The sequence below is a fragment of the Camponotus floridanus genome, unplaced genomic scaffold (genome assembly GCF_003227725.1).
Source record: "Camponotus floridanus strain SB8 unplaced genomic scaffold, Cflo_v7.5 scaffold210, whole genome shotgun sequence".
In the NCBI taxonomy this organism is placed as follows: Eukaryota; Metazoa; Arthropoda; class Insecta; order Hymenoptera; family Formicidae; genus Camponotus; species Camponotus floridanus.
In genome coordinates this window covers 114,515-138,670 of record NW_020229338.1, presented here as the reverse complement: position 1 = coordinate 138,670, position 24,156 = coordinate 114,515, and the positions used below count along the sequence as shown (strand labels likewise).

The 24,156-nt window shown below is 40.6% G+C and overlaps 1 pseudogene; it reads right to left on the bottom strand.

Moving 5' to 3' along the window:
• LOC112637845 overlaps positions 1-15,979 on the bottom strand; it is a 37,930-nt pseudogene extending 21,951 nt beyond the window's left edge.
• Positions 15,980-24,156: the final 8,177 nt, after the last annotated feature.

The following is a 24,156-nucleotide window of genomic DNA, read 5'->3' as shown; positions in this document are numbered from 1 at the left end:
TGTAGAGCGGTACGCAAAAATTGAAATATCCATTCGCGTTGGTCGACGGCTCCCAGCCGGCGTTTTTCATAATCACGCTTCTATCGGATGATACCGTTACATAGTTTTTGAACGTAGTAGTTATTCCTACGTTTCTATTGCGATCAATCTCAACGCCGTCGAGTTCGTATCGAATTTCGTCGAACATGAATGCGACGCAATTATTTCCCAGTACCAATTCACTTTCTCCTTCAGCTGCTGGTCTGTGTTTCGTTAGTCGTCCCTCGATGTATAGGAAACTCTCATGCGGCAGCGTATACAGATCCTGTTGTTGTATGGGTATTCTTATCTCGTCATTGTGTCCGAACGTTATATTGGCGAACGGGTTGTACGTGTGAGTCTCAACCTTGACGATACGATCGTCAAAGATAGGTTCGTCACCGATGTTGAGAATGTCGGTCATCGTTCAGCTGTTTCGCACCGCGAATCCCAAAGATTGCAAAAACGCAACGTTCGATGCGCTGAGTTTCTTTTTCTCGGATGATTGGATATTAGCGAACGTCGACGTTGATGTTGTTGGTGTCGCTGATTTCGTAAAGATTGCGTTATCTCTCGCGTCTTTCGATCCGTTCAACACGAGCATCTCATACGTCGCATACGTGCGTTATCGCCGCAGCCGTCGTACGTGCAATCTTACGGTGATCTCTTCTCCTCGAAAATCGAGCAATCGTCCGTTCTGGTCGACAACGCGTAACGTTAAATCCGTAATGCTCCGCGCGATGATCGGAAGGTAAATGATCTGCGCCGGCGTTTCCGATATCTTATATCCCGGCGGTACCCTCGGTGAAAATTCGTGTATCGTATGAACGAGTTTGCCGTTGTTGTACGCGCCCGCGGTCACGTTACATTCTACGCGGATAATATTAACGTTGATAATGTTAATCGGCATGTTCGATTCGTACCATTTTCCCGGCTCGAGAATACGATTCGAGAATCCTAGCAGCGATCCAATGTTGTCGGGTTTGCTAAAGTTTAATCTGTATGCGCATTTGATCTCGCTTCTCATTGTATTGTAATTAGCGCGGAGCACTATCGGATATTCGCCATCTTCGTAGTCATCGCCGTCAATGTATTTCTTATCGCGATGTTTCCGTGAAATTGCACGTTTCAAAAATTCATGTATATCTCGCAACTCGTACGATCCCTCGGGAATCGTAATTTCCGCGTCGTCTTTGCCAAAGTAAAATTTATTATTCGAGGAATTCACGTTCGGTATCGTGTGATAAGTCTCAAAATCCGTTAGACCGAGTTCGTATTCATCGTCGCCCAAGTCTACAGTGGGAAAGAAATTTGCCGCGAGAACGCTACTCTTCCCAGTCAACGTGAATGTCATAGACATGTCGACAAAACTGTTGAACGAATACTGAGTTAAATAGCGCGATATCCGTCTTTAAATTCGCACGCATCGACCGTTCGAAGAAATTGCAAGCACAATTGTCCGCAAATGCTCTGATCGTAAGTTTGAACAGGCGTGTGATTGTACTGTATCTTCGTTACGTTTCGTCCGAAATATCGCACAAGTTCCTTGGGAGGTCGAAGATTGCCGAAACTGTCGAAATATACGACGCGATTACCCCTCTTTGCGTACGCTACCCAATGAGTACCCGGTCCTTCGACGCTATCTAAATTTACGATGCCGTTCTCGTTTTGATAAATACCACCGATCGGTAAAGAGTCGCGCATGAAAACGCCTGTAAAATATGGAATGCGCATACGTTTCGCCAGTTGTAGCAATTGTACGTTGGTAGTTGCGCCCTGCGGCATTTTTAACGTCTCTTTGACGTTTTTTTTTTTTCTTCTTCTCGTTGAGACTCCTCGTCCGTGTTTGTAAGGAGCGAGGTATAATCCGCGACCTTCCATGGCGCGATTGTGACGTAGCATCTCGTGCATCTGACGTTGCGCGGCTTTTCCGTCGTTCACCACCTTCGCTACACCCGCCGCTCCGCCGATCAGGGATCCGAGCGCGCCCAGCATTGGTAGAATCGGCAATACGCCGCCGCATTTTGCTACCGGAAGTATCCGTTTCTTCACAGTTTTCTTCTTCGTCTTCGTCCTCTTCAGGCCCATACCGAGCTTCGTCTTGGCTTTCATCGCCGCCCAGACAGCTGTGGCGGCGGCTCTCTCAGCGAGAGTCGAATCTCTCGCACCGATACGATGTCGCGCTTTCTCGGCGAGTATCTTATCCGCCGCGTGTCTCTCGGTGAGATCGTTGCTCCGAGAGTACGCTATATCGTGCTCGCGACACGCCGCGTCCAATAAATTTATACCTCGATCGCCTCTGGCTAATCGCTTCCGCAACCGCGTGCCTGGGCCGCAAAACTGATAGCCGGGAATATGGAATTCGATCGGAAGCGCATTTATCGCACGATTTAAGAGACCGCTGCCTCTTACGATTCTCGCTGACATACGTAGCAATCTTTTATCAACGGAGGCGGACCGTCAATGTGCGTTCGCTGCCACGGCTGGTTGTAATGTCGCATGCACGAACGATATTGTCGAACCTCCGGATCAGCCTTTATATATTCAGGAAGCTTGTCCCACAATCGTTCCACGTAATCACCGAAATTTTCCAGTAAAAGAATCTTCGGAATATACTGCAGCTGTTTGGCGGTAAGTCCGAGAATGTCTCTCTCGTCCGACAGAAGGAGAAACATTTTTGATACTGAGCGGTTTCGAGTCGCGACACCTCTATAAATAGGCCTCCCCCTCGCGATCATTCGCAAAATTGGTTCGAAACAGAAAACATGCGGTTCGTACGACAGCCTTTGACGATACGCGTGACGAATTGCGACGACAGATTACGCTCGATGGGGGACAACGCGGAGATGCGCAGACACGGTACGATGTTACCGACTACTATACGCGCGATCGTTTGTGGTCCCTCGAATTGTGGTAAAACTAACGTTTTGATAAGTCTACTGGATAGTCCACACGGTGTACGTTTCGAGAACGCGTACGTGTACTCAAAGTCGCTGCAACAGCCGAAATATCGATATCTGGAGAATTTATTGACGCCGATCGACGAAATCGGCTATTTTACGTTCTGGAATAACAGTGACGTCATTCCACCGTGCGAGGCACGTCCAAACTCGATTTTTGTCTTCGATGACGTGGCGTGCGACAAGCAAGATACGATAAGAGAGTACTTCTCAATGGGTCGTCACTCGAACGTCGACTGCTTCTATCTTTGTCAGACGTACGCGAGAATACCGAAACATCTTATACGCGACAACGTTGAACCTGCTGATCTTGTTTAAACAGGACGGTACAAATTTGAAACACGTGTACAACGATCACGTGAATACCGATATGTCGTACGAGGATTTCAGTGAATTATGCCGTACTTGTTGGCAGCAAAAGTATGGATTCCTAGTGATTGATAAGGACAGCGCGCTTACGAACGGGCGATACAGAAAAGGATTTAACGTGTTCGCGATACCGCGAAACGATTAGTCGCTGTCGACATTCCGTCGAGAAGGGTGAAACGCTCGACGTTCCGTCAACATGGCTGGAAACGATAATATTCGCGAGCGTGAAAGGATTGCGCGGGAGATTGAGAAAACGAGCGAATCGATCCGCAAGAAACATCGCGCTTTGAAGACCGGTAAGATCGACGAAGATATCGCGGTCACGACTCATTTTAGACCTATTATCGAGCCGCTGCAAAAGATCGTCGACAACTCTAGCGCAATCGCGGTGAAAAAAGAGTCGGAGAGTAACGCTGACGCTATAATTAAAACGTTACCCATCAAGCGATACAAGGAGGAGGAAGAGGAGGAGGAGGAGGAGGAGGAGGATGCGATACCGAAAAAGAGGAAACGATCGGTGAAGGCGAAACGTTTATCGATGTCGCGTATATCCGATCTATCGGAGACTTTATCGGATGAACCGCCGATAACCTCTACACCGTTCGCGCCTAAAATCGCGCAACTCGCGATACCCGAATCACTCGCGATCGAAGATGTTTTCGAAACTACGGGCAATCCGCCCGAAACATCCGTTCGAAACATGTTACAAACGTCGGAAGATCAAGAAGTGTTACGAGAGAACTTGGGACCACTGGGGCAAAAATACTTGGGCGCTCTTCTTAGCGGTGACGAAAGAAAAAAAAACGCGATCGATCACGTTTATGGCGTCTATTTCGACAAGAATGGAATGCGTCTCGGTAACAAACGATTCGGCATTGACAAAGATGACTCTATAATCATAGACAATATAAGATACATCGGTACACCGGGATTATACGAGTTGATCTTCATGAGAATTCCCAATGACGCCATATATACTGAGGACGATGCGCAAAAATATAAGAGCATATTGATGGCAACGAGTGCGCATAAACGTCGATATAATGCGCAAGGTCAATTAAAGAGCAACAAGGGATACAAGTATAAACAAATAATCGCGCCGTTGATGTCGTTCGAATCGAAAAAGAAAAAAAACGGGAACGGGAGTATTCACGCCTCGCGCGATGACGCTAACCGACAATAAGATCGATTACGTGCACTGGGACGATCCCAACGAGCTAGTGGATCGCCTGCGATTGCCGTTGCTGACCCGTTCAATAGTCGTTTGATTGCCGTTGCTGACCCGTTCGATTGCCGTTTATAGCCGTTCAATTGCCGTTCGTAGCCGTTCAATTGCCGTTCACTGCCGTTCGATTGCTGTTGCTGACCCGTTCAATAGCTGTTTGATTGCCGTTACTGACCCGTTCGATTGCCGTTTATAGCCGTTCCTTAGCCGTTCACTGCCGTTCAATTGCCGTTCACTGCCGTTCTTGATCACTTTGTTGGCGCGATTGACCCTGTTGATAGTCGTTTTTAAGCAGTTCGTAGCCTCGTTCGCAGTCGTTTCTGACCCGTTCGTAGCCTCGTTGACAATCGTTTTTGACTCGTTCGTAGCCGTTGTGGACTTGTATGCCGCCTCGTATGTAGCCGTTCCTGATGTGTTCATAGCCTTGTTCGCAGCCGTCCTTGAGATGCTCGTAGCCTCGTTCGCAGCTGTTCTTGAATCGTTCGTAGCCTCGTTCGAGACCGTTTCCTCTTCGATCACTGCCACTCATTATAGCTCGATAATCGTCGGATAATTGTTCGTAGCCGTTCGGTAAACCTTTCTAGATGTTTAATAATTGTACAATAGCCGTTCCTTAACCGTTCACTACAGCACATTACAGATTGATAGCCGTTTCTGAATTAGCGTTAATCGTACAACGAAGCTCGTTTATCGCAGCCTGCAAAGCTCGCAGATCCTTCTCGAACGCAGTCAGCTTCTCATCTGATTCTTTCCGTTGATTTTTCAACGTTTTAACGCATTCTTCCACGTACAGTTTGTTGACAGCATCGGTATCAGCCTCAGGTTGCGCTACACGGCGAATCTTGCGCGACCTCGCGTCATAGTCCGTTGTGACGCGACACAGAGCGTTTTGACGCAAGTAACTCGTCACCAATTTACCCCAATGATCGCTCGTGCTGATTTCTTCGTTTCTCCGTTCGAATAATCCAAATTTGTTGATAGGCATTGTTTTTCGATGCGAGTGACGTCGATCGACTGATTAGTTTCGTCGAGGCGCCGTTTAATTTATAATAATGCCGGCTTCGCGAAGTTCCTCTATGATCGACAAGATCTCGTTGTCGTGAGCGTTGTGGCCAGCTCGACGCGAAGCATCGAGCAATCGCAGGCGATCCACTAGCTCGTTGGGATCGTCCCAGTGCACGTAATCGATCTTATTGTCGGTTAGCGTCATCGCGCGAGGCGTGAATACTCCCGTTCCCGTTTTTTTCTTTTTCGATTCGAACGACATCAACGGCGCGATTATTTGTTTATACTTGTATCCCTTGTTGCTTTTTAATTGACCTTGCGCATTATATCGACGTTTATGCGCACTCGTTGCCATCAATATGCTCTTATATTTTTGCGCATCGTCCTCAGTATATATGGCGTCATTGGGAATTCTCATGAAGATCAACTCGTATAATCCCGGTGTACCGATGTATCTTACATTGTCTATGATTATAGAGTCATCTTTGTCAATGCCGAATCGTTTGTTACCGAGACGCATTCCATTCTCGTCGAAATAGACGCCATACACGTGATCGATCGCGTTTTTTTTTCTTTCGTCACCGCTAAGAAGACCGCCCATGTATTTTTGCCCCAGTGGTCCCAAGTTCTCTCGTAACACTTCTTGACCTTCCGACGTTTGTAACATGTTTCGAACGGATGTTTCGGGCGGATTGCCCGTAGTTTCGAAAACATCTTCGATCGCGAGTGATTCGGGTATCGCGAGTTGCGCGATTTTAGGCGCGAACGGTGTAGAGGTTATCGGCGGTTCATCCGATAAAGTCTCCGATAGATCGGATATACGCGACATCGATAAACGTTTCGCCTTCACCGATCGTTTCCTCTTTTTCGGTATCGCATCCTCCTCCTCCTCCTCCTCCTCCTCTTCCTCCTCCTTGTATCGCTTGATGGGTAACGTTTTAATTATAGCGTCAGCGTTACTCTCCGGCTCTTTTTTCACCGCGATTGCGCTAGAGTTGTCGACGATCTTTTGCAGCGGCTCGATAATAAGTCTAAAATGAGTCGTGACCGCGATATCTTCGTCGATCTTACCGGTCTCCAAAGCGCGATGTTTCTTGCGGATCGATTCGTTCGTTTTCTCCATCTCCCGCGCAATCCTTTCACGCTCGCGAATATTATCGTTTCCAGCCATGTTGACGGAACGTCGAGCGTTTCACCCTTCTCGACGGAATGTCGACAGCGACTAATCATTTCGCGGTATCGCGAACACGTTAAATCCTTTTCTGTATCGCCCGTTCGTAAGCGCGCTGTCCTTATCAATCACTAGGAATCCATTCTTTTGCTGCCAACAAGTACGGCATAATTCACTGAAATCCTCGTACGACATATCGGTATTCACGTGATCGTTGTACACGTGTTTCAAATTTGTACCGTCCTGTTTAAACAAGATCAGCAGGTTCAACGTTGTCGCGTATAAGATGTTTCGGTATTCTCGCGTACGTCTGACAAAGATAGAAGCAGTCGACGTTCGAGTGACGACCCATTGAGAAGTACTCTCTTATCGTATCTTGCTTGTCGCACGCCACGTCATCGAAGACAAAAATCGAGTTTGGACGTGCCTCGCACGGTGGAATGACGTCACTGTTATTCCAGAACGTAAAATAGCCGATTTCGTCGATCGGCGTCAATAAATTCTCCAGATATCGATATTTCGGCTGTTGCAGCGACTTTGAGTACACGTACGCGTTCTCGAAACGTACACCGTGTGGACTTTCCAGTAGACTTATCAAAACGTTAGTTTTACCACAATTCGAGGGACCACAAACGATCGCGCGTATAGTAGTCGGTAACATCGTACCGTGTCTGCGCATCTCCGCGTTGTCCCCCATCGAGCGTAATCTGTCGTCGCAATTCGTCACGCGTATCGTCAAAGGCTGTCGTACGAACCGCATGTTTTCTGTTTCGAATCAATTTTGCGAATGATCGCGAGGGGGAGGCCTATTTATAGAGGTGTCGCGACTCGAAACCGTTCAGTATCAAAAATGTTTCTCCTTCTGTCGGACGAGAGAGACATTCTCGGACTTACCGCCAAACAGCTGCAGTATATTCCGAAGATTCTTTTACTGGAAAATTTCGGTGATTACGTGGAACGATTGTGGGACAAGCTTCCTGAATATATAAAGGCTGATCCGGAGGTTCGACAATATCGTTCGTGCATGCGACATTACAACCAGCCGTGGCAGCGAACGCACATTGACAGTCCGCCTCCGTTGATAAAAGATTGCTACGTATGTCAGCGAGAATCGTAAGAGGCAGCGGTCTCTTAAATCGTGCGATAAACGCACTTCCGATCGAATTCCATATTCCCGGCTATCAGTTTTGCAGCCCAGGCACGCGGTTGCGGAAGCGATTAGCCAGAGGCGATCGAGGTATAAATTTATTGGACGCGGCGTGTCGCGAGCACGATATAGCGTACTCTCGGAGCAACGATCTCACCGAGAGACACGCGGCGGATAAGATACTCGCCGAGAAAGCGCGAAATCGTATCGGTGCGAGAGATTCGACTCTCGCTGAGAGAGCCGCCGCCACAGCTGTCTGGGCGGCGATGAAAGCCAAGACGAAGCTCGGTATGGGCCTGAAGAGGACGAAGACGAAGAAGAAAACTGTGAAGAAACGGATACTTCCGGTAGCGAAATGCGGCGGCGTATTGCCGATTCTACCAATGCTGGGCGCGCTCGGATCCCTGATCGGCGGAGCGGCGGGTGTAGCGAAGGTGGTGAACGACGGAAAAGCCGCGCAACGTCAGATGCACGAGATGCTACGTCACAATCGCGCCATGGAAGGTCGCGGATTATACCTCGCTCCTTACAAACACGGACGAGGAGTCTCAACGAGAAGAAGAAAAAAAAAAAAACGTCAAAGAGACGTTAAAAATGCCGCAGGGCGCAACTACCAACGTACAATTGCTACAACTGGCGAAACGTATGCGCATTCCATATTTTAGAGGCGTTTTCATGCGCGACTCTTTACCGATCGGTGATATTTATCAAAACGAGAACGGCATCGTAAATTTAGATAGCGTCGAAGGACCGGGTACTCATTGGGTAGCGTACGCAAAGAGGGGGAATCGCGTCGTATATTTCGACAGTTTCGGCAATCTTCGACCTCCCAAGGAACTTGTGCGATATTTCGGACGAAACGTAACGAAGATACAGTACAATCACACGCCTGTTCAAACTTACGATCAGAGCATTTGCGGACAATTGTGCTTGCAATTTCTTCGAACGGTCGATGCGTGCGAGTTTAAAGACGGATATCGCGCTATTTAACTCAGTATTCGTTCAACAGTTTTGTCGACATGTCTATGACATTCACGTTGACTGGGAAGAGTAGCGTTCTCGCGGCAAATTTCTTTCCCACTGTAGACTTGGGCGACGATGAATACGAACTCGGTCTAACGGATTTTGAGACTTATCACACGATACCGAACGTGAATTCCTCGAATAATAAATTTTACTTTGGCAAAGACGACGCGGAAATTACGATTCCCGAGGGATCGTACGAGTTGCGAGATATACATGAATTTTTGAAACGTGCAATTTCACGGAAACATCGCGATAAGAAATACATTGACGGCGATGACTACGAAGATGGCGAATATCCGATAGTGCTCCGCGCTAATTACAATACAATGAGAAGCGAGATCAAATGCGCATACAGATTAAACTTTAGCAAACCCGACAACATTGGATCGCTGCTAGGATTCTCGAATCGTATTCTCGAGCCGGGAAAATGGTACGAATCGAACATGCCGATTAACATTATCAACGTTAATATTATCCGCGTAGAATGTAACGTGACCGCGGGCGCGTACAACAACGGCAAACTCGTTCATACGATACACGAATTTTCACCGAGGGTACCGCCGGGATATAAGATATCGGAAACGCCGGCGCAGATCATTTACCTTCCGATCATCGCGCGGAGCATTACGGATTTAACGTTACGCATTGTCGACCAGAACGGACGATTGCTCGATTTTCGAGGAGAAGAGATCACCGTAAGATTGCACGTACGACGGCTGCGGCGATAACGTACGTATGCGACGTATGAGATGCTCGTGTTGAACGGATCGAAAGACGCGAGAGATAACGCAATCTTTACGAAATCAGCGACACCAACAACATCAACGTCGACGTTCGCTAATATCCAATCATCCGAGAAAAAGAAACTCAGCGCATCGAACGTTGCGTTTTTGCAATCTTTGGGATTCGCGGTGCGAAACAGCTGAACGATGACCGACATTCTCAACATCGGTGACGAACCTATCTTTGACGATCGTATCGTCAAGGTTGAGACTCACACAACCCGTTCGCCAATACAACGTTCGGACACAATGACGAGATAAGAATACCCATACAACAACAGGATCTGTATACGCTGCCGCATGAGAGTTTCCTATACATCGAGGGACGACTAACGAAACACAGACCAGCAGCTGAAGGAGAAAGTGAATTGGTACTGGGAAATAATTGCGTCGCATTCATGTTCGACGAAATTCGATACGAACTCGACGGCGTTGAGATTGATCGCAATAGAAACGTAGGAATAACTACTACGTTCAAAAACTATGTAACGGTATCATCCGATAGAAGCGTGATTATGAAAAACGCCGGCTGGGAGCCGTCGACCAACGCGAATGGATATTTCAATTTTTGCGTACCGCTCTACATGTTGCTGGGATTTTGCGAGGATTACAGACGCGTGGTGATTAACGCTCGTCACGAATTAATCTTGATACGATCGCGCAACGACGACAATTGTCTGCATGGAAATTCGGCGCAGGAGCCTGAGCTCGACATATTCAAGATACAATGGCGAATACCTCACGTGCTGTTGAGCGAAATCAAAAAGTTGTCGATGCTCCGTGCTCTGGAAAGCGGACGATATCTCAGCATGGCTTTTCGCTCGTGGGATCTGTACGAGTATCCGCTATTGCAGCTTACAACCAAGCATTCGTGGGCCATTAAGACCGCGACTCAGCTGGAGAAACCACGATACGTCGTTTTCGCTTTGCAGGCAGGTCGGAAGAATGTCATGTCTAAGGATGCGAGTGAATTCGACCACTGTAAATTGGTCAACGTTAAACTTTATCTGAATTCGGAATATTATCCGTACGATGATATGAATCGGGATTTCGATAAAAACAGATATTCCATTCTGTACGACACGTATATGCGCTTCTGCAAGAATTATTGCGGATACGAGTATCTCGAGCCGAGTCTCTCCGTCGGGATGTTTCAACTTTACGGTCCGTTCGTGATTATCGATTGTTCTCGACAAAACGAATCGGTCAAGAGCGCAACTGTGGATGTGAGATTGGAATTCGAGTGTAAGGAGAACGTGCCGCCGAATACCACTGCGTACTGTCTCATCATACACGATCGCGTGATCCAGTACAATCCGTTGACCAACGTTGTACGCAAAATCACCTAAGTGTTTGCGATAACATCGACGCAAGAGAGAAGGGGAAGAGGAGCATGATATAAATCAAAGTCTTGCGAGATGGTTTTAGAGTTTTGCCGTTCCTCTCGACTGGCGTATCGAAGAGAGAGAGAGATCTCGTCATGTCCGTACCAACGTTTGTGGATCTGCAAGGATTTATCGTTGGGAAAAATTTTATCGTGAAGGAAGCGGCAATCTTGAGAAAGGGATACGTTCTATCGCATTATTTTTTCGCAAGTCCCGTACCGTGGCACACGCTTACAAAATCTGAGCGATGTCAAGTCTCATGGCTGATTAGAAATCATCACGGATTACAATGGGAAGACGGAAACGTTCCGTATGGCTTGGCTCAGCGTGCGATTACAACAGCTGTCGTTGGTACGATACACGAAGAAGAAGAAGAAGAAGAATCGTCCGTCGTGTACGTCAAAGGACTTGAAAAGCGAAAATGGTTGGCCGATATACTAGACGATGCGGGGAACGGCTGTATTATTGAAACCTTGGATGCGGATTACGAAGATATCGATGCTCTAAATAAATTAGACGATACGAATAGTATGCGATGTGGAAAACATGTTAAGAATTGCGCCTTACAAAATGTATTCAAAATATTTAATTGGTGGTCGCGACGCCAGAAAGAATTGCGATAAAAATAAAATATGTAAACATTAATATGCGTTATCTCTTATTTACCCCACCCTAATCCTTTGCATGCGTTTCTAAGAATTCTTTTGTTCGAGCACCGCCTCCCCCTTCTCCTAAATTCCAATGCGTTAGAAACATTGATTCCCCACCACTACATTATATTTTTAATAAATGAGCGTCGGGTATAACCGATTAATTCCTGTACGATCAGTGTCGTGTTAACCGCTCGTGAATTCACTTTTCATAACCTCCCAGAGAAATGTACTACGTTGAAAGAAGCAGCAGCGGTAGCAGCAGTGGCGGTATCGGAAGACACGTGAATAATTACGTGCCGAGTCGTGATAAAACTCCATCGTTTGAGAACAAATACGACGAGTAAGTTTCGTTTAACATTTTTCTATTTTTTACAAATTGTATTATTAGTATTACTTAATTTTAATTTTTCCCGTAGCATTTCGTCGGAGCGTCGTGCGGTTCGTATACTAGGCAGACGATACGCATTGACAGCTACGGAATTCAAATTCCTCGAAATCTGTATCAACGTGGGTCCGCCGAGTTACGTGGAGATTATCATAGGAGATCATCGGGGAAAGGGACTGATATTATCTCTCGAAACATGGAAGGGACTCTGCGAGCAACGTCGCGATATTCTAAATCTCCTTCGGAACGACTCTCACGACATGTATAATTTTATAAGCGTTGGACCGCTAACAGTGCGAGTTCGTACGATTAACGACGCTAAACTCATAAGTCTCGAATCTTCGAACGTATGCATGATGATGGTAGAATCGACGTTACATCGTATGTTCGATCTCGATCAATGCATAGATGTAACTTTTGATCGATTAGGTAAAATTATCCAAACAGTCGATGTCAAATTTACGCAATTCTCCAATATCGCGTCCGCTGTAACGGATCTTAAAGAAGTATCGAATGTAATACGCGCGAGTGACGCTTTCAACAAGCATCAACTCGTTGATTGCGAGCTGGCGGCTTTAACTTTTAGTCCATATAATACGTAAGACAACAAATATGTAAAAAAAACATGAATAAAGAGTTTTAAGTTTACTATATCGTGGTGTACTTTTTTTTGCGTTTGCTTGCGTTTATAAAAAGGTTGAACATCGGCGCTGATACGTTAAAAATTCTTCCGAGAAAAAATTGCGGAAGACGATTCTGGGAGGTGCCATTTGTTTATATTGTTTATAAATTCGCATGATGTATAATTCAATGAGAGAGAGATAAGGATACGTCGAACGGGAAAAAATCTAGAATTACTTATATCGGGGGTAAGGGGTGTACCACGAAAGCAAGGGTGCAAAGCAGCCGAACATCGGCGCTCATACGCGTTGCATTCCTTCCGAGAAAAAATTACGGAGGACGATTCTGGGAGGTGTCATTTGTTTATATTGTTTACAAATTCTCATGCTGCGTAATTCAATGAGAGAGATAAGCATACGTCGAACGGGAAAAAATCTAGAATTACTTATATCAAGGGTGAGGGATGTACCGCGAAAACGCAAAGCAGCCGAACATCGGCGCTGATATACGAGCGGTGGAAGCAAGGGTACAAAGCAGCCGAACATCTGCGCTGATATGCATTGCATTCCTTCCGAGAAAAAATTGCGGAAGACGATTCAGGGAGGTACCATTTGTTTATATTGTTTATAAATGTGCATGCTGCGTAATTCAATGAGAGAGAGACAAGGATACGTTGAACGGAAAAAAATCTAGAGTTACTTATATCGGAGGTGAGGGAGTGGGGGTGGGGGTGGTGGTGGGTACCTATATTGGAGGCGAGGGGGTGGGGTGGGGGTGGGGTGTACCGCGAGAGCCATTTTGTTTTGCAAAAACATGTTCCAACGCGTTAGGATATATAATACAATATTGCTTAAGGAGTACCGCTGTTTATATTGTTTATAAATATTTTATCAATCGGGCATGTAATACAATATTGCGATAAAACATCTAACACGCGCCGCCGCCGAAATCCCCTCCGTCCCGCGTGACGTCATTCCCCCGTGCCCCGTAATCCCCCGCGCGCCTCACCCCCCCCTGAGAGGACCAGGGTTAGAACTCCCCCTATATACCTACTTATGATCATAATCTCAATTTAAAAAATGCTGATGTTTATATTATTTATAAACCGAACATGTCCGTACGCAATACTGTTTATCAGCCGGGCATGTAATATAATATTACCATAAAACATCTAACACGCGCCGCCGCCGAAATCCCTCCGTCCCGCGTGACGTCATTCCCCCGCGCCTCCGTAATCCCCCGCGCGCCTCACCCCCCTGAGAGGACCAGAGTTAGAACTCTCCCTATACTCCTACTTTCATCCATTCTTTTCGTCGTCCATGCCTTTGAGATAAAGGATTCTTCGAATGTTTGTGGGGACTGATTCTTGAATATGTCATCTTTCAACACAACTGTGAGATTGAATATAGCATCCACGGGACCTTGTTCTTCGGCAAATTGCAATATAGATTTACAGTCTTCGTATTTCGAAGTATCAGCAGCTGTAACGATTTGAACATTCACCTCATAAGATTGATGACAGACACGTCATTGCCATAACGTTATTCTTGATTGTTGATAACCATTTTTTATCCCAGTACGCGAAGTTAATACTAAATTTCTTGCGCCACGTAAAATTAACGAATCAATTAATTCTAGACCGAAGCCACTCAGACCACCTATAACGATGTAGCATTTGTGTTCCAGGCAATAATACCGGGGATATGCAAGTATAGGTGCTTCCAGTTCAACTTCTTTTTGAACTTTTATCATTATCTGTAAATAATATTACATTATATTTTAAAGTATCAGGAAGAGGAAAAAAGAAGAACATACAAAAGGCGAGAAGCTATTAGGAAAAATGAAGATTACAGATAAGAACCTATAAAAATGAATAAATTATCAAATAAAATGTATTTGTAAAGAGATTTAAAAGAATTGATAAAAAATATTTAAAAGAAAGAGAGTTTTTCCAAATAAACATTGTATAGAAATTAGGATAATTAATCGGGATCAGGCGCGGGATCGCTCCCGACTGGGAACCGATACGCGGAAAGCGTGAAAGAATCAGAGTTGTTCTCACTATAAGAGTCACAAATATATTTCGGAATCGTACTTACAATGTTCATGAAATTTGATTATTCACGCGACAGTCAATTGATATTACGCGGACCATTGGAAAATATTTCTTTCGCACATGCTCTCGTGAATTTCTCCCCGGTCCTTCGATAGCCAAGATAGCAGAGAATCCGCACACACGGCGAGGAAGATTTCGCTTTCCTTATTTGACCACGCGCGGGACCAACAGGACGAAACTCGCCTTCGATTTGCGATTTTAATTACACGCGACAAACGTGAAACTTTCACAGCAAATTTCATTCGCGGTACTTCGGGAAAACAACAAACGCTGAGGAGCAGCGCGATGTTGAAGCAACAAACGGCAAAACAAGAAGCAGGCACACAAGTCGGAGCAGAAGGCGGAAGCTTTCTTGCTGCTTGTGTGGACCAATTAATTGTTGACGCGTTATAAATCGATTGAGGATTGGCAGATCGATAAATCCCTGCGCGCCGGAATTAGGCGTAAGCTCGCAGTTAGAATACGGCGCCAGAACTTTTCAGTGGACGCGAAGGGATGGCGCTTAATTGTATTGGCGGATAATTGTACGTATCGCAATAAGAATGATAGTTTTCGGAGGAGTCGCGCGAACATCTGAGGCTTGCGTGATCGATAGGTGGCTTCCGCGATCCAGATTCCGGTTGGAACATACGGAATAAACATAAAGAGAAAAGAAGCACAATGGACTTTTACATATTACAACATAGTTAAGAAGATACATCAGAAAAAGCTATTTAATTTTTTTATTTTAAAATCTCTTGATAAAAATATTACTTAAAGTGGAAAAGTTTGCGTCACAATTTACATTCAATATTAAAATTTAATTAAGGAAAATAAACAGAAGTATTCTTGGCACAGATATGTTTGTGTTTCAAAATATAAACAGGAGTGATTTTTATTTATATTAAAATAATTCTAATATTAAAGATAATATAAAGAAAACAAAAAATGTGCGCATTTTTTTGAAAATTTAATATTTCAATTGTAATTATACTTCCTCCATTATATGTACATTAACTATCATACCTTTCCAATATGCTTTCCAGCAGCCATATATCTAAAAGCAGTTTTTATTTCATGCTTTTCAAAAACTTTTCTGCATAACGGTTTGATGGCGCCATTCTTTAAGCCTTTCATTAACTTGTTCCATAGTATGCCTTACTCTCTGGTTCTGCAGAAAATAACTTATCCAATAAGATGCCATGAAAACTAATATCTTTTGAAAATGCAAATATTTCTAGAGGATTATTGAAGACCATATCAAACTTTCCAATCTCGAGAAAACGACCACCCTTTGCTAAGCAACGGACGGACGCTTGTAGTTTCTCTTCAGATAAAGAATTTAATACGATATTCACTCCGCGACCTTTTGTTCCCTGAATAATCATTTGTTCGAAGCTCGTATCACGAGAGTTTCCAATGTGATCCTCGGGAATAGAAGGAAACGTTTTTCTTATAAAGTCTCGTTTCTCGATACTCCCAACCGTCGTAAACACTTCGCAACCATCGTAAAGGGCAAGATAAATGGCAGCTTGACCAACACCTCCCGTACCAGAATGAATCAATATTTTGTCGTTTTTTTTCATTTTACCACTCAAATACAAAGCGTAATAACACGTGCTATATACACAAGGAACCGTGTCTTTCATCGTCCGCATGTCAGGTATGATCCAACTAGAGATATTTGTCAGTTATGAGAATATTTGTCATTCCTCTGAAAATAATATAATTTAGAAAATCATATAAAAATATATTATGTTAAAATTAAGTCAAAGAAGTTTTTTAATATTTTTTGTGAATAATATGTAAAGGTTAGGTAAAGAATGAAAAGAAGCATGTAAAATATAGCAACTTTTTCATTTTTTACTTCACCGAAAACAACTTTCTAATTTAAATATACAAATATTTAATTATTTCATTAAGAATATACGTTTAGAATATTCGTTTATTTTTATTAAGAATATACACATTAAGATTCTATTCACATACATATTAAGATTTTATCAAGTTTTTATCTAATATTCGCTTACCCTGTTGAACATAATCCCATTATTCTTTGCCCAGTTTTATTAAAACCAGTAAATTCCATTCCAATTAAAGAATTATTATTTCGTTCGGTTGTAATAGATTCAATGGCGAGTCCACCGCTAGCTATCATGACATCTCTAAAATTGATAGATGCATAGACTACTCTTACTAGATTTTCTTCATTACTGTTGACTAAAGATATCCTACTTTGCATCCAACAAAGAGTACTTAGATCACCTCGCACCTAAAATAAATAAATATAACAAGTTATTTTAAACTTCTTAAAATTACAGTAAAAAAAACTATTTCTTAATTTATTAAGGGAATTATCACTATTTTTCTAAATACTGAATCTTTTTGAAATCGTATCATTTGAGAAACATAAGCATTCTGTACGAGTTTTTGTTCTAATAATGATAATGGAAAATGTCTATAGGATCCCCAAATGCCGGAACGTATAACATTGATGGGTAAATCTAGTTGTAGCTGCTTCATATATAACGATTCTTGCAATGAAAAAGCAGGCGCATCTCCATCTTGAATAAATACACTTCTAATCATTTCACCACCCGGTTCTTTTTGCAAACAATTGACAAGGCCGAGTAGACCGCATTCGAAATCTCCTTCTGCAACGATTATAATCCTCGTATTTATGTTGTCATTTTTCACGTTCATGAATGATTTAATCTCATTTATCCACGAAAATTCGTAATTATTTACATTCACAATCTGCTGATTCGTCTTAAAATCTTGTATTTTTCTTAATAATATAATTGTCTTATCATTGGTGCGTTTCTCCAAAATTACTTTTAATTCATATTTGTCCAGACATGAGTAATCGTAAATAGCATCTAACTCTTCCAATGTCAGAAGAAATCCTCTTGGCATTATGGCAGACAACAATTGTTCGTATAAATCGTTTCTATTTTTTGTTAAAATTCCGAAACCTATGATCATCAAACAATTTTCATTTTTCGTTAGTTTATCAAATTCCATCGTAGAAATATTGTCGGGCAAAGAAATATCTTTGAATCGTTCGTTACTCGTTACTATTTTGATATTGTAACAAATTTGCGGTAAGTCGTCTAAAATTTTATAAACATGTAAAGAATTTAAATTCTCCGGCATCATTTCGTCGCTACTTTCGATAAATTCAATGATTTTTACGTTTATCAGATTATGACACTCAAGTGCAACGTGCACCGACATTCTTATTGCATCTTCCAAAGATGTCATATTTAAATCTCAATGAGCAACAAACTTGTACTCTTCAAAAACGGGGTTGACTACATTTTGTCGACGAGATATAGCTGTAGCTATGAGACCGTGTATTTCTATTCCTCCAGATATCAAAACATCTAAGTGCTTATAATTTTGTACAAGGACTTCTGCGGATATAAAGACAATAGCATATCAAGTATATATTTTTCGAAAAATAATATTCGATTAAATACGTATATAGTTCATAATACTGTAATACTTACGTTTTTTTTCATTTGAAAGTTTTTCAATATATTTTATGTGAGATTTTGGATCGATTACCGCTTTATGAATTTTTGTTGGTACAAAAAGGCTGCTCGAATCCTGCCCTAAAATCATCAACTCTAATATATTGTCCATAAACGTTATCCAATTGTCATTCCAGGCAATATGACCATTCTTTCCTGTGATTGATGCGCTTCTTAATCCACGAAATTCGCCGGTATATTGATAACCACGAAGTTTCAATTCTTTGTAAATATCTTTTGTATTCATCTCCTCTGTGTCATTGTCATTTCGATCAACAAATGTGCTACATATTTTTTCGTCTTCAATATTAACTGGAATTCGTACTGTTCCAGTGACGACAGTACTCTCTCCTTCGATTATTTCAAATTTGCAACTATCTATAAGAGTACAATTATCAATTTCTTGTGTGAATATTTAATTTATAAACGGAAATTGTACTCCATGTTTTATAACGAAATTCTATACTATGTGTTATAATGAGAGGATATTTTTAACAAAGAATAAATTCCAGCCAGCCTTCAATCATGAAAAGGAAATACCAATCATAGTACATAATTTGCAAATTAAATAAATAAAAATAAATTTTCATTTTAATGAAAGTGTTCCCATAGCATTATTATTGGTCAGATAAGTGCTACTTCTGATATGCATTTGCATAAGAAACTTAGTTATATTGGGTAACCAATAATTTTAATGAATTACAGAAAATTAATTTAGGTATAGTATCTTTAAATTGCAATCTATCGAGCATAGATTTTTAGCAATACATTAATTAAAATAGCAAAAATAAAAATAAAAATGATATGTATAAAAATTAAATAAATCAACAAAATTAACAATACATTTTTTATTGTAAACTGACAGCAGAAATTAAAATTTCTTGATTATGTTTACTTTTTCAGCAGAAACAAACTTAATGCAGTACTAATATATTGCAATTTTTGCTCAAATTTGCTGCTACTTTATTGGCAAACTGTTAATAGTTTGTTTATTAGATACAAATCTTTTCTTAATTTATTTTTTTCAATTGAATTTTTTTGCTTATTCACATTTTATGTCTTAAAAAATGTTTATCTTTTTATATATCTATATCATAAAATTATTTTAATTGCACAAGTTACCTTTTTGTATCATAAGAGTTAAATCGATTGGATTTTGTTTCGACAGAACTGTAGAACGTAAGAAATTGACATTTTCAAATACAATTGGTACATCGAGATAATTTTGCTTTTCTAACCAGCCGATCATTTGCCATATCAGAAAAAGATATCCTGTAGCCGGTAATAAATTTTTTCTATTAACGACATGCCCAGTCATATATGAAAATTCTTCCTCGAGTAAATTAATGGTAACAATTACTTCCCCAATATCAAATTTTGTTTGTCCGAAATAATGACATACATACCAATCTTCGGAATGATCCCATCTGTAAAACGTGTTATTAATTTAAAAATATGTAAAACATTAGCTTTATTAGCGTTTAATGTCGTTAAAAATAATGCAAATTTAATTTTCTGTTTTTTTCTGTTTTTTTTCTGCTATTTTTTGTAATAAACATAACGTTGAAGAATCTTATGTTACGTTAAACAAAATTTACCTTATAAGATGAGAAATCATTGATGTATTACGACTCACAGGAAACTTAACTTTCGGATATAATTTTGCGATTTGCAGCTGTAATCCTGCATTATAAAGTTTTCCAATTCCGTGTAAGAATATCTCAATGTTTGGTTTGTGAGAGAATTTGTATAACGCGACATTTGTCACAGTTGCATTTAACGAATCATTAAGAATGTATTGTAGAATGTCGTGCGGCGCTATCTCAATCGTCACCGCGTCATTTGGAATAAAACGCATAGCTTCTGAAAATACTACTGGGGTTAACAGACTATTTGTATAATATTTTGCTAGATACGAGATATTTGGAAATGTGCTGAACCATTCATAGGATTTGTTCAACATGTTCAACCACTTTGAGCTCGGAGAGGCCTTCTGTGGCAATATCTGATTCAGATATTTCAAAAGTATAACTCTTGCAGGCTCGATATAATGACTATGAAAAGGTATATGTCCAGAGAGAATTTCTTTTACAGAAATGTTGTCGTTCTAAATAGGAATAAATTTCTTTTAATAAACTCATTTTTTATTTAATTCGACGTAATTATGAGCATAAATATATTATATTATTTGTACTTATACTTTTTAAGTATATCCAAACCTGTAGTTTAGCGAGGAATACTCTCACAGAGCTTGTTGGTCCACTGACAATATAATTATGCGAACTATTGTAACAAGCTATATCGATATCTGATGGACACATATTCTTCATAATTTTATAATCTAAATTAATTTCAGCCATCAAGCCATCTATTATTTTTGACTTAAAAAATGCTAAACCGACATAATAAGCCAACATGATGGTTTCTTCGACTGTCAAGCATCCATCGGCATATCCACAAACCAATTCACCAATGGAATGACCCATTATTACATCAGGAGTGATACCAATACTTATTAAGAGTTATTAAGAGTTATTAAGAGATCAACTATTCCGATCTGTAATATATGTAATTTTTTTTATATATTTTAACACTTTCTATTTTTCTTTTAAATAAAATAATATTATAAAATGTTACAAATTTAACTTTCTGCATACAATTATGTAACATACGAAAGGCTTTTCTCAATTTTAATTCTTTTATAAGAATTCTGAGTTTTTTTATGAAATACTGATCATTAAAGATACGATGTTTCATTAGATGATACAAAAGAATTCCCCGATATAGACAATATATTTTTATCTGTACCTGTAATCCAATAAGACCTACAAATAAGTTGACTACGTTATCGAGAATATAATTGTCGTTATTTAATAGAATCCCTGTGACAAATATATCATAAGGTTTCAAAACAGTATCGCATTTTTGGATTGCTTTAGCGAATACTGGAAATTCCATTAAAGCTCGACCTATATACATATATGTATCAATATTTGAAAGAACAATTAAGAATAATTATATATTAAATAACGTTGTCGATAAATTATTTTAAATAATGTAATATTTTTATACAGGATGTCTGAAAAGTTTTTGCGATCCCAAAGGAGCGATGAGTGTGTAGGCGCGCGGCAAAGGCTTTTCGCCTCCTCAATCGCTTCACCGTGCGCCGCCATTATGTTATAGTGAGACCGCCTTCGCCGCACGCGCATTGGCCAATTTTCTTTAATTAATTTTTCGTTAATTATTGCAAATATCGCCAAACAGAAGAGGGCCTTCCTTCTTAATTTGAGCCAATCTATCTTTACACTTCGGGACCACCAAAAGTTTTCAGATACCCTGTATAAATAATATATACATACGTAAATGAAATTCGTTCTAGAAATCGTTTACCTATGTTTTGCACACGCTTTATATAGATCTTCTATCATTATTATATTTTAGTTTACTTTGTATCAAAGAATAGACTTTTTACATCTAAATGTAACTTAAGCAATTATTTAATAAAAATTTACAAACTAAAAATATTATAAAAGGTTAAATGAAATTGTGTAGTCGACCAAACTAGCCAGAAATATAATTTATTCAATACGACGTTTCGACCATATGGTTGTGGTCCTTATCAAGTATACACTGGAATAGATATATAAGTTGCAAAAAATTATTATTTACATCTAATTTTCGGTTTGAACCGTGATACGCACAATTAATTTAGTTTAAACGTGAGATATTTTAAATATATACATACAAATTAGCCGACGTATTGGTAATCAGAGTGTCGGCATAGATAATAATCTTGTACAAAGCACAAGTCACATTAACAAAACTTTATTTTTAAAATTCAATTTTTAAGAACAATGAGTCCGTGTGGGACCTCGTCAAAGACTGAACGCGATCATAAGTAAACGGAACTACATGACCTTTATTATTTTGTCATAAATGTTGTTTTCTGTGTCTTTTTGTAAGTTGATTAGGTTATCAAATCTCTTTATGAAAAACATCTCAGCAATTTCTCTTTTGCATTTAACGGACGTTTTTATGAGCAGATCTTCGGCACCCCCATGGGCTCTCCACTTTCACCTATCTTAGCAGATATGGTAATGGAAGATTTGGAGATGCAATGTCTAAACTCATTAGGTTTTACCGTTCCTACTTATTATAGATTTGTCGATGACGTTTTTGCAATAGTACCACGCGCAAAAATCAACGAGATCTTGACAAAGTTCAACAATTATCACGAGCGCTTAAGATTCACTTATGAGACTGAAGTTGACTCATCCATTAGCTTTTTGAATGTAAAAATTATTCGGTCCGATAATAGACTTATCACTAATTGGTTCCGGAAACCTACATGGTCAGGGAGGTATATAAACTATCATTCGAACCACCCATAAAAGTATAAAATTAATACTATTTATAATTTAGTTGACCACGCGATCTTATTATCTAATGACGGCTTTAAACAAGACAACATAAAGCTAGTTTTTGACACGTTAATTAAGAACGGCTTTCCGGAACATTTTATACATAAACACATTAAAAAAAGACTCAACTTTTTAAATAATCGTGACCATAATGCTACAACTGACGTGAATCTTACTCGTTCTGATGTGACTCGGTTTATCACAATACCATACGTTGAAAATGTTAGTCAAGATTTATACCGTCTCCTGCGTAATAGAGGCTTTAAGGTCGTGTATAAGATAATAAAAAAACTAAATAATTTAATTACACGGGGTAAAGATCGCTTACACGATAATGATAAAACAGGCGTTGTATACAAATTAAATTGCAAGGATTGTAATTTAGCATATATCGGACAAACAAAAAGACATTTACGTACGTGAGTAAAAGAACACTGTAATAACATAAAATTACATGAAACTAATCATTCAGTAATTAGCAAGCATAGATTAGAATCTGGCCATGATTTTGATTGGATAAAACCGAACATCCTACACAACGAAAAGTATGTTCGCAAAAGAGAAATTGCTGAGATGTTTTTCATAAAGAGATTTGATAACCTAATCAACTTACAAAAAGACACAGAAAACTTAAACAACATTTATGACAAAATAATAAAGGTCATGTAGTTCCGTTTACTTATGATCGCGTTCAGTCTTTGACGGTCTTTGAGGTCCCACACGGACTCATTGTTCTTAAAAATTAAATTTTAAAAATAAAGTTTTGTTAATGTGACTTGTGCTTTGTACAAGATTATTATCTATGCCGACACTCTGATTACCAATACGTCGGCTAATTTGTATGTATATGTGGGGTATGTCACAACTAAGACTCTACGTTGCAATAAATAATAATTCTGTATTTGTTTCTTTTATAATACAATTGTTAAATGAGTATATCTGATGTGAGCGTGATGTGTCTGTACGCGAGCGAGTCAGTAGTATCGTGTTCAATCGGGTGATGTGAACTCTGTGCAAGCCGGGAAGTTACTACTCTCTGGAAATCTGGATTCCGCATGCATGAACCGAGAAAGGTTTTTTATAATAGGAGAAATTTTACAAGGGATGAATTGCATAAGGAAAAACCATGTGTTTGCCAAATGTTACATGGCAATCTATAGACTCGGAGGACGGCTGCGAAACATGCAAGGGTTGTAAATTCTATTGAGGTGAAAGCGGATGCATGCACGCGGGAATTAGAAAGTTGGTAGGATTTCGGACATGTGTGGAAAATGTGCGTGTGTATGTAACACGGGCGGAGTAGGAGACAATTGTCCCTACAGTACCCCCCTGCTAGTGTTTAACGATATATAAGAAT